Below are 12,764 nucleotides of genomic sequence, written 5' to 3' on the forward strand. Positions count from 1 at the left end.
GGACGAAGATGCAAAGTATGCACAATCAACACATCACAAGGATTGTTTAAGATGTGCAGGCTTCCTCAGGGCCTAAAAAACTCTTCATCAATGTTCCAGAATTGCATTGAGTCAACTCTCAAAAGAATCAAGGGTGTGGTCATCTTCCAAGACGACGTCCTGGTATATGGACAACAAAGGATCAATACGAGAAACGAATGCTTGCTGCCAAAAGTTGGCTACGTGAAAAAAATTTCATAATCAATGAGAAGAAATCCAACTCAAGACCAGTTTCAAGCGTAAGTTTTCTTGGTTACACTGTTTCCAAAGAAGGAATAGCACCCGACCCTATATTTGATGAGAAAATCAAAAATGCAAAACTGCCACCAAATATGACACAACTCCAGTCCTTTTTCGGCCTAGCAAATTTTTATGTTCGAATGATACCGGATTTTGCAACAAAAATGCTACCCCTAAGCGAAATTCGGGAAGAAAAATTCAGATGGGAAAGGAAGAGAAAATTGCTTTTGAAAGATGGGAATAGACCATTTGTAATAAAAACGCTACCCCTAAGCGATTTTGCAACAAAAATGCTACCCCTAAGCGAAATTCGGGAAGAAAAATTCAGATGGGAAAGGAAGAGAAAATTGCTTTTGAAAACATCAAAAACGAGTTATTTGATAAACCTCTTGTACAGCGTTACAGCTATACGAAGGAAGCAACCGTGACAACAGACGCCTCAGAGAAAGCTATAGGCGGGGTACTCTCACAAGAAGGACATCCTGTGATCTACGTCTCGATGAAATTGGCACAAGCCGAACAAACTTACTCGAATATTGAGCGGGAGGCACTTGCAATCGTTTTTGTGGTCACAAGATTGAAACAATTACTACTCGGAAGAAAGTTTCTCTACAAATTGACTACAAACCTCTCAAATATCACTTCGCCCCAGACGAAGAAAATCCGAAAACATCATCAGCAAGAATTACGAGATGGGCGATAGCGTTGATGGGATTTGACTTCGAATTGAAATATACACCCGAGAACAGATCCCCCACGCTGATGCTCTGAGCAGACTAGACTTTGACGACGATGATGACAATGATCGAGTCTGTTTTGCTCTTAACCATATCTACTTCGTCCAATCCAACCTGGTGACCCAGTCAGACATCAGAACTGAGCTGGGATTGAATTGATTCTTTCAAGATGTCATCAAACGAATAAAAAGCTGCATCTGGAAACAGTGCTCAGAAGCAGAGAAAGGATTTGAATAACAGAAAGACATCTTGACCATTCACAATGGAATCATCTTTCGAGGAGTTGTGCCTTTCATTCCACCCAAACTAAGACCCATGGTGATGGCCAAAGCTCATGAGACTTGCCCAGGCAAAAATGCAACTGAAACAGCAGTTCGAATGATGGCTTGGTGGCCCGGCATCAGTCAAGATGTTTTTCGATATGTTAGTAAATGTAAGGAATGCCAAGAAAACAGGCCTAGCCTGGGGAAAACAGTATCTACTTGGCCAGAAGCTGAAGTTTGGGAAAGACTCCACATGGACTGGGGCTACGTTAAGGATCAATGTAAAACCTTAGTGATAGTAGACGCGGGATCAGGTTACATAGAAGCCTTCCCGGCGGGAAATAGAACCTCACAAACCATGAAGATGCACTTGAGTCAATTCTTTGCAAGATTTGGGATACCAAGATTATTAGTATCAGACAGTGGTTCTGATTTGGTGAGCAATGACCTAAAGCAATGGTGTGAATCACTGGGGATTTAAAAAAATGGAATCTCCCATCTTCCATCCAAGAGCAAATGGGTTTGTTGAACGAGCGGTCCAAACAGTGAAACGGGCTATTCAAGCCTGGAGTCCAAATCTGAATGTGTCATTTGGCGCTTTCCTACAGCGGGCTTTGATGACACATCGGAACACTTCCAAGACGCGGGGCAAAACTCCTGTAGAACTACTACTGGGACGCAAAGTAAGACTTCCAGCAGTCACTGATTTTGATCTGCATGAACGATTCCTTTTCAAACCGACAAACGGTTTACCAACGGTTCCACTAGCTTCATCCACTACCTTCATATCCGTAAAGGAATGAACACTTCATTCATTCAGCCGGAGAATTCAAACAAGATGGTGCTTGTTAGTGACAACCAAATTGCACGGCTGGAACCTGACGACCTCTAGACTGAATCTACTGACTCACAGTCTGAGATAAGTAGGGACGGCATAGAAGTGGTATCACCCAACTCTACTGAAGAAACCCCAGTAGTTGAAGGGGAACAAACAACCTTCAGTGGCCACGTGAACTTCAAGCAGAAAGAAAAAAGAACCGGAAAGATTTGGAGAAGCTATTCCTACAAACTTGCTTTAAAAAGGAGGGAGGATGTGATATATCAAGAAGTGGCGAACTTAGAAACTTAAGTTAAAACTTCGATATATAAAGAAAACTTTCTTACCTGATGTTTGGTGAAGTGAAATTGAATAATGACTTTTAATTTAAACCGAATCGTCAGTTCAAATTTGTTCATACCTCAAGTTTATCAGTGTACATAAACCATAAATTTATGTGATAGATTCGACCTTCCTACCACCAGATATGATCAGAAACCAACTCTCCGACCCTCCCAGTAGATAGAAATGACATGTTCTCAGGTAGAGAGAACAATGTATTAAGTGCAAAAAAACTGCACTAGTACTTGCCATATACGGCACGGGGGAAGAAGTGTTCACAACTAAGGTGTAAATTAATCCATATCAGTTTATCTGTATCTAGACGGATCCGTAAATTTTCATACTGATACGGACTCTAAATACCTGTGAAATTTTGTACATTTAGGCCATTTTGAATTCAATTCTTAAAATAATAAAGTTCTTGTTACTCGTGCTCGAGACCACGACAAAAAGTACGTAATTTCTTAATTCTTCTTGTTTTCCAGATTTTTATCTGTTCCCACTACTTAAGAGCACCTTTTCAATTGTGAAGATTGCGCAAAGTAATTAGTAAGTTTGTGAAATTATAGCAAAAAACTTAAACATCAATGCTTCCCCCTGAAAAATTGAGAACGTCTGTTCATAGAACAATTCAGTTCTTATGCGCTTTTCAATGCTAAATATTTCAAGGTTGTCGATCGGCGAAAATTGGCTCAACAAAAAATATGACTGTTATAAAGTTCGTAGCCCTCTTTCAAAGGGCGGTTGGGATCTTTTCTGTTTTTGCCCCCCAGTCCTATATAACCAGGCTGTTTGCACCCCCAAATATGTACTTTTTTGTCCTTAGAGATCCTTCAATTTAGGCACAATAACGTGCCGGTACCAGAACAAGATTGGATGGATTTTTTGTCCGGTTATCAATAAAATTAGTGTCATAAAGCCAATCCTATGGAATATAAGCGCAAAAATAGTCAAATGACGCATTATTCTTTGTCTGCTTACATTATAAGCAAAGTTCAATTACCGTATACGTCTTAATTTCAAAACTTCGCTGCATAATTAAATTGTAAATGCCGTTTGTGCGTAATTGTATGTAATTGTATAAAATCCAAACAATATGCTATAACATGCGTAAGTGGGGGGTGCAAATGGACGTGGGGGGGGGGGGGGGGGGGGCAAAAACAGAAAAGATGCGGCGGTTGGAACAATAAGTAAACAATACTACTTCATTCGGAAACCAATTGACATCGTCGATAAATTCAGAAAGAAAAAGACTTTTGTTGGAATTTTTCGGTTGAAATGACAGAAAATGTTTGGAGCGTGTAAGTAAGTTTAATTTTGTGGGTCTAAAAGGCTAAAACCTTAAATTTGACAAATTTACAAAATGCTGAATAGCCTAAAATTATAAAACGTTTCAATTTTAACTTAGTTTTGTTTTTTGGGCTATCTACACATTCGATATGTGACGCAAAATTAAATCTTTTTGTTTATTTTTTGGTCCTCACTAATTATAATTATTATCACAAAACTAGCTATTTCACAAACTTTTTAGTAACATAATTATTTATTCTTTATCAACAAAAAATTTAAATGTGCGAATTATTTAGCGGTTTATGGTACAGGCAAATGAGCGTGCAAACTTTTTTAAAAACGTTTTCTTTCAGAGCAGAAAGAGCAATTAGTTAATTATAAACAGACGCAAATCAAATCACAAAAAAAGAATAATTACGCACAAATATTCTTGTTTGTTTTAAAAAACGTAATTATTTCAGGTTTAGTAAGTTTTGCCCGAATTAACTTATTCACGGACTAGGGCGTTTTAAAATGGACACAATCACTTTAACTGTGTGAAAATACGGTTGTAAAAACAAAAAATTTGATCACAAATAGGAGCAGAATTTAATCTTAGGGACATTTTGTTGTGCGTGTATTAACATAATTTCAATGTCTCGTAGATGAAATGTTGCTCTAGCAAGGAAAAATTTTCATTTTGTCCTCAAGCTAGTTGTATTGTTGATGTTTTTGAATCTGTATCGGTCAATTCTAAATAGAAGAATAACTAAACTGTATTATAGCCTGGTTTTTGCTTGTTGAATTAATTTTATGCTGCCGAGGTGTTTTGCAAAGAAATATAATTGGTATGACCAAGTCGCCTAACGAAATGTATGGCAACCGTTATTTTTTAAAGAAAAAACTGGGGCCTTAACTAATCCGAGTAATTATTTGTCTGTAGCTAATTATTCAAGAACGAACTAAAACATCCATGGTAGAAGGTAAAGTGGTGGATATCATAATAAAGTGAGCTCAACTAATGAAAGTGAAAGGATATCTGCTTAATCCTTATGGCAATAAAGGAAAGAGGAAGTTCACGCTCAAAGCCTTTTGGTAACTTCATCTTTGTAGGGATCAGATTCGCCTAAAGATTTTAGGGAATAATCCTGATACAATAAAAACGAATCAAACCAAAAACGAATCAAACCAAACGAATCAACCACCAAAATTATCTTGGTCTACCTCTGTATAGAGAGACTCAGTTATAATTCAAGTATTCTAGCGGACCTGAGCTTGAAAATTGCCACCAATATTTGAATTTTTAAATCTACATCCAAGACTTCTGCAGAATCTTTTGAATATTGAACGGGATTACAGGGGGTTAAAAAAGAATTTAAAGAAATTGGAAAACCAACTGTTGTTCTTTGCTACACGAAAGGAGAAATTTTCCCAAATTGCTCTTGCCTCGTCACTCAAAATCCTCAAAAAGAAATGAGATTCAAAAAAATCTTTACTTAACCTTTCCAAAATTTACTTGACCTTTCGACCTCATTTTTTTATGTACCTCAAACTCGAAAACAACGAATTAGAAGTAAAATTGTTGTAATAGATGATTTGCAAATTACTGTTAAATTGATACAAAATTTTTATAGATCTTTAAAGTAGTAGTACAACAGAACTGCTAAAAACAATTGTTAGCTCCCAAACAGGAAATAGTTTCTTGATAGGTCAAATTTTGGTCAAAAACATCAAATGTAGGCACACGAAAAGCAACAATTTTCCTGAATAGGTTGATTTGTCTCAAGTTTTAAGCATTATTAGTAATATCATTGTCTCAAGCTTTCCAAATTTCAAAATTTATCAGTAAGAATATTCTTGACCTCACTTAAAAACGAGACTCTGACAAAAAGGTGTAGAACTAGATCTTTTCCACGAAATTTTACTCAATTGCAACACAGTAATTAACCAGCTGGGCCTAAGGAAGTTGAACAAAACCGAATAGATTGGTAAACCACTGAGATTCTTGAGCAGCCGCACCATTTTTTCGTCAACTGGGACATAACAAAATATTTCAACCTGGCTTCAGAGCATCATATCGTAGCTCTACAATTACGAGTGCTCCGATAGACAAGGGAAAAACGTTATTGCAAACGTAGACAATGTTGGTGAAATTATGAAAAGAACAAAACAAGTTGTTCGAGTTAATGCCAAATTATCTCAAAGAAATTGGTGTTTACCTAACAGAAAATAGGTTAAAGTCAGCAAAAGAGGTAACCTGTACCTAAGGTTCAGTGTCAATCAGTACTGATTCGGAGAAATTTCATAATTTTGTACTGATTCAGAAGGATTTCAGAACCAACTGTGAAGTGGCTTCTGAATTTCTCTGAATCAGAGCAAAATCCAGAGGAAATATTGTTTTCTTCTGAATCAGAAGATAATTCAGAATGAATCACTCAATTAGATCTGAATCAGACAAATTCAGAGCAAAATTTGACCTGGATTAGACTCTGACTCAGTACTGAAATCGACTTAGATTTAAGGAACGGGAAATGAAAACTTAATTGAAGATTGGAACAAAGATTTAAATCCACGGAGAGATATCCTGCAAATTTACTCAACGGAATCTCCTATTGAACGGGAGCTCAAAAACCGACGAAAAAGAGCCGAGGCCAACTAACAGAGAATACATTCACAGTTTGAGCACGCTAGGAAAACCTACAGCAACTAAACTAATTATGGACGAAATGAAAGGTGTGGGGTATGGTAGCAATCTAGGAAAGACATGAGACTGCTTAAAAAACACTTTTCCACGATTTTGCCTACGGTCGTCTTTTGACTCCCAATATAGCTTTTGACCCACAACATAACGCCTTCTCTGACGAAAGTGTAAAAGAATTCAGCTCGTGCCCGAAAGTCTCTTCTCTATTACATCCAGATGGATCCGTCTTTTCAGCTACCACTGATCAAGTTGGAGAGGTCCATACGATCGGCGGACGCAGAGGTTGATAAGAGTTACGGATCAACAGCAAACCTATGCAGTTATCTAAAGCGACAGTTCAGTAACAGGGAACTTCCGGATATCTGCGCAAAACATTCGATTCAGAGTCCAAAGCGGATCTCTCGCAACAGACCTTGAGAGAACTGCAATCAAACTGTAGTGAGCCAAATCATTCCCCATTTAATATACCCGACAGCAATAAAAGGCGAAAAATGAAGACTACCAAAAGCAAATTTAGTTGAGTTTTCAGGAGAAAAACGTGACTGGTTTTGTCTTCCAGCTTGACTGGTTCCAGTATACAGCAAAAAATGAAATACCATATAATCAGCCTCACTGCAAAACCAAAGCTGCAATAACCCAAATGGAAATTAATTCACAATTTGATTATCAAGCTTGGGTTGTTATCTGCCATGAATTTTGCAGACCAAACGCAACTGGCATCTCTCGGCGCTAATTTGAACAAGGCATATACTCATACTGATGATAGTCTGTTTATAGTCTGGACAATGGTCTGAACTTGGGTCTGATCATAAGCGCACTATAGTCTCGACAAAGGTCTGATAATTTCAAATCGAAGTGGAAGGAGGTACTGAGGATTGATCCCCAATCTTCCCTCACTCGAACATGTTACATTCACTTTGTGCGTTATCCCTTGCCCCAACTGATACTATCATTACTCATTTCAATTTTGGTTAAATGGTAATTGTGTAAGAGTGCAATTTTCTATCAGTCCACCCTAAATTACACTCTTTGCGAAGAGTGTAAAAAGGAGTGGAGAAAAGAGTGTAAATACAATGTAATTGTTTAAAACTGCACTCTTGCATTCTTTTCCCGATAAATAGGAGTGGAATACGCATTACACCCTAATCCCCGATAATTAAGGGTGGATTAAGGGTGAAACCTCGGCCCAGGAGGATATCTATTCCCTAAAAATTGAAACTCGATTTCACCAATAACTCAAAATGCAAGCAAGGAACAATCTATAGAGACAATGAAGTAAAAGAAAACTCGAGAGCGAAATGAAGTTGGTCTTTTCTGGCAATCAGGTAACGTGAATTAGCGTAGAAAATTGAACACAGCCGTGACGCAATCCAAGTCTCTAGACAAACGCCCCAAAAACTGGACAATGTGATTAAGTAATTAAAGACACCATTTTAAAGCTTGATTTCTTTTGTAAAGTCCAGAGATTTGAGCTGCAAAAACAGGAGGTAAGCTTCAACGGTGTTTACCATAGCAATTTGTCGTCAATCTTACCGATCTCAAAGTATTCAGATATTTGTGCAAGGCAGCCACAAAGTTCAATGAGTCCCCCCCCCCCCCCCCCCCCACCGAGGCAAACGTTAATCAGGATCAGCTGTAGCGCTCAAAAGTTAGCGCTTTCTGCTGTTATAAAATCAATTGTTTTCAAACAATTTTCCCGTCGTGGTCAACAGGCTCTTACAATGTCTCTGGGTAGAATATCTTGATTGGTAAGTGGATGTCTACAAGTAAATACACACAACGCTTTTTGGGATGAAAGCTGTGCCAACTTATGCAAACTACGCTTTCCCTCAAGTCGCAAAAGATAATGCGATTAACAATTGAACTCTCTTCAAAACGGTTGAAAGCAGTTTTTGCCTCACACTTAGCGTGCATAAAACATTTGGAAAGTGTTATAACAAACACTTTGATTTCAAACATTCTAAAATTGCGTAACTCATCAATTCTCATTTATGATTTGGTCAAATTTTGTAAATCGAATAAGCCGTCAATTTTTCTAAATTAGCTGTCTTAGGTCAGCAAAAAAACCATAACCAACTAAACGTCGGAAGAATAGCTCTCGAACGACTAGTGAGAGCTCTAAAGAACTGCAGCCTGCTTCAGTCTAAAACCCAGCTCTCTTGTGTCTAGAATTAGGAGTAAATTTGCAATCGATCCGATTTAGGAGTGCTTATCCCTTTCTGAAAAAAATATCATCAGCTGAATAATTGACATCAGTACAAATAATTGTGTTAATTCATTTTTATTAGGAGAGTTTCCTCATTTTAGGCTCATTTTAATTCAAAAATGTTCATTTAAGTACTTGAATTTCTATTTTCGCTACACTTTTTGAGAAAGTTTTTCTTGCAGCATTAATAAATTGTCCTTAAACAGACAAACCTGCGCTCATTTGAAAAATATTCAAATGGTTAAAATTCCAAAGAAGATTCAAAAATAATACAAGAAAACCAAAATTAAGCAGCGAGAAGCAACCTGTTACCTTTTTTTTTCAAAAGTTTTGCAATTTGACGCCTGTTAAAAGCCTTATTTTAATTTTCTATTCAAAAAAGTTCAAAGATTTGTTTAAACACTTCGGGAAATTATGAATTTTTTTCTAAGATGAATAAAAAATTCTCAGAAGTTAATACATTCTTCAAAAACGAAAAATTTTTGTTCTAATATTGGGTGCATCAATGTAAAAACTTTCTAGCTCTTTTCGATGAACTTTGCTTCTTTGGCTGAAAAAGATTTTAAATCGTCATTTGCAAATAACTCAAAAAATTTTAAATCAGGAAATAAATTTGTCAATAGCCGTACTTGAAAGAAAACTCACAAAGGTGAGGTTTAATTTACATTCTAATCAAGTGAATCATTCGTTCCATCTGTATCATAAAAATCTTCAAAACGCTGAACATGAAAATCTCATGCTTTCCAATTTTTTGACCACTTATTTTTTTGTGGTTTCTGCAAAAATTTAGGGAAATGAACAATATAAAAAATGCGTTTGACATTTCTCAGTAATTGTTTTGTCTTCAATGCATTACGAATTAAAAACTTATGTTCGATTTTCGGTCTTTACATTTCTTTTGTTGTACTAATATGTCATTGCCATTTATTGTTGGAACTCTCGATGCAACGCACAAACCTAGGTATAAAACCCTCTTGTTATTATTCAAGTTTTCATTACGTAAACTCGTAACCATTTTTTTTGTAAATATCAATTCTTCCAGTAATATTTTATCAGTTGATATGTTCAAAATTCCCAGCTGCTGCAACATTTTAAGCACTTATAGGACTACCAAAGCGAGCTTTGGAAATTTAACCAAAGTTATTGCCCACTGGGCCTCCCCTTTTTATCCTGCCTTGAAATATCAAAGTCCTTCAAAAATGTGTGAAAACATTTTACTAAAAAATATTGCAGGACAAGTCCTGAAACAATTCAAGTTTTTTCTTTACAAAACAAAACTAGAACCAGAATGGACCGTGAAGGTACTGGTAAAATCATTTAGAATAGAAAACGATCTGAAAATTCGAAATGCAGCAAAAATTCGAGTCAAATGACTGCATTCGATCAAACCACAAGCAATTTTTTGTTCGAATTCCAATTTTGCACTTTACTTCGAGTCGAACACGAATTTTGCACTCAAAATTGGAGTCAAAAAATATCACGTCACATAGTCACTCGCTTTTTTGCTCCAGTTCCCGTTCGCGTGACCAAAATCATCACTTCAAATTAACTTCAAAAATCATGAAAATGTGTGAACAGATCTTAAAAACGTAGCTGGGAGGTTGCCAGAAATCAGCCGCGATACCATAGTAGATCTGCAGTCTCATAATAATAGACAAGGTCAGATCAAACATCATTGTTCCTTTCATTGAAATTAGAGACGCGAATTTCAATTAAGAGTATGTATGACTTATTGTAGCTTGTAATGGTTACCCTTATACACTCTTCAATTAGAGTCACATAGGGTCACTTGATCTTATCTCTTTGAATCAAAGTAAAAAAAAATCAATTTCAGCTTGGGGAAGTCATTTTTGAGAGAAGTCACGTGTGACCAAAAACTAATTCACACGAATGAACAACTCGCTTCACTTAGATTGAAAAATGACGTCACGCTTGCATTTCAGTTGAAAATGCAGTCACGATTGAACAAAAAGCAGACTGGCATCATATGGTCGATAACATTGATAACCTGTCTTAGCTGGACCCCTCCCGAATTACAATTCAAAGAATTCAAGCAACCAAAGACGATGAAATCAGCTTCCCTAAAAAACAGCTTCCTCTGAATAAAAGCAAATACCACAACACCGACGTAAGTAAACAAAACACAAAAAAAATTAAAAAAAGAAAAAATTCAATTCATTTCTTACAAAAATAATCTGAAGAGTGTTGCTTAAGTTATTGAGCCCAAAAACTTCAACCTCAAAATATTTTGACACAATGGCAGTTTTCACAGCAACAACCAAATTCTTATGACAACCACTGTAGACATACTAAAAGGACAACATCCAAAATCTTCAACATCTATTGAACTATTTATCAATAAAAAAATTGTCAATTTTAAAATAAAAACAATTGGAGAAACACCCAACAAAATAATATTAAAAGCGAGTAATAATCAAAACGTCAATAGTAGTAGAAAAACAATGATTTCGAAGCCAATTTAATTATTGTTTGTAAACCTTAACCATCATAAAAATTCAAATATGCCTAACAGGTAAGCAAATAAGACCTGTTTTTAACACGAATAACCAAAAGGACAAAAAAATTGCAATAGCGGTCACAATCCAAAAACAAATTGAAAAAATTTCGAGAACAAATTGTTTCAAAACTGTGAAGACCTGCAAATTAAAAAACACTAAATGATATCAAAAATGACTGATAATAAAGCCATTAGGTACTATAGTTAATTAGATTAAGCTAAATAATAATAAAAGACAACTAAAAATGTGAAAAGCCGAAACATAGCCGGCAGATTGCCGGAATGTAGACGCCATTGACAATATTGATGCACATCGATATTGAAACAGAAAAAAAAAAAGATAAATTGACCAGATTCTTTGCCTCTTTTTTTCAGTGTCAAAAAGTGTTCTTATTCGGCGTGCAGTTTCGGTTGGATTCTAAAACTATACTTAATTCAGCTTCTAAACTTAATTCAGCCTAAAACCAATGTCCGCTGGCAAACACTCTATTGAAGTTTGATAACCTAATTCGCAATGACAATGATCGGGCTTTATCCGTTTATCCCGTCTCTTTCGATTTATCTCGTTTAACCTTGACTGTATTCACTATCTTGCGTAATTCATTGAGTGAATGGACTTTAAAACCATTCAGTTAAAACAGTGAGTGAGGTACGTTAAATGTGAAAGTCGTATTTTATCTAAAACGAAAAACGTGATCAAAAGGTAAAACGAATTTAAAAAAAGGAGGGCGCCTAAATAATAGTGGTTTGAGAGGCTGACGGCGGCTATTAAAAACTAATATTTTTTTGAATGAAAAGGGTGTCAAAATAGTGGAAACTGTTTGACATGATACTTTAATTTAAATTCGACTCAGGCCAGATTAAAAAACAGCAAAAATGGAAAACATCGCCAAAATGTTTTTAAAAACTGTTAATGCATATGTCGTTAGAAAAATTAATTTTAACTCGAATCAGAAAATAAAATAAAATTTAATAAATTTCAATAGACCAATTGATTAAACTAAATAACAAAACAACAAAAAGAAACATAGCCGGCAGATTGCCGGAAAATAGCCGCGATAGACGCTTGTGGCGTTACATGATTTTAAATTACTATAGAAATAAAATAGACAGATCGACCACCAGTCCTTTAATAGACCACTAGACTGTTTGGGTTAGCTTCGGACTGTCATTTTTATGAGACACAAGCTCTATAAGGAGAAAGCCCTAATAGGGCTTTTCAAAATTAGGATCTTTTCAGTCTGTGCCCCCTCAGCTTAGTGGGCGCATATTTTTTGCATCCCTCAGGTGCATGTGCAATATTTTTTACATAATGACTTACTATGTAATGGCACGTGCTCTGTAACTGGGGGCGCATAACGTACGGGGGCACAAACCGAGAAGATCCCAAAATTAACATTTGAAATCAAATAATCAAGACTCTATTAATCAAGAATTAGGGCATATATGTTTCGCACTACTTAGATGCACACTATTGACCTTTAACAAGTAAAAAATCATAAAAATTAAAGTTCCATAAGTGAGTGCAGAAGTAATTTTTTTTAGTGAGGCAAGTCATTGAAAAAGTCAATTCCAAGAAGTCAGGGTGAGATTAATTTCAAAATTTAATACATTTCTGCTGAAAATTGTGAT

The sequence above is a fragment of the Convolutriloba macropyga genome, chromosome 10 (assembly GCF_964194025.1).
Source record: "Convolutriloba macropyga chromosome 10, txConMacr16.3, whole genome shotgun sequence".
In the NCBI taxonomy this organism is placed as follows: Eukaryota; Metazoa; Xenacoelomorpha; order Acoela; family Convolutidae; genus Convolutriloba; species Convolutriloba macropyga.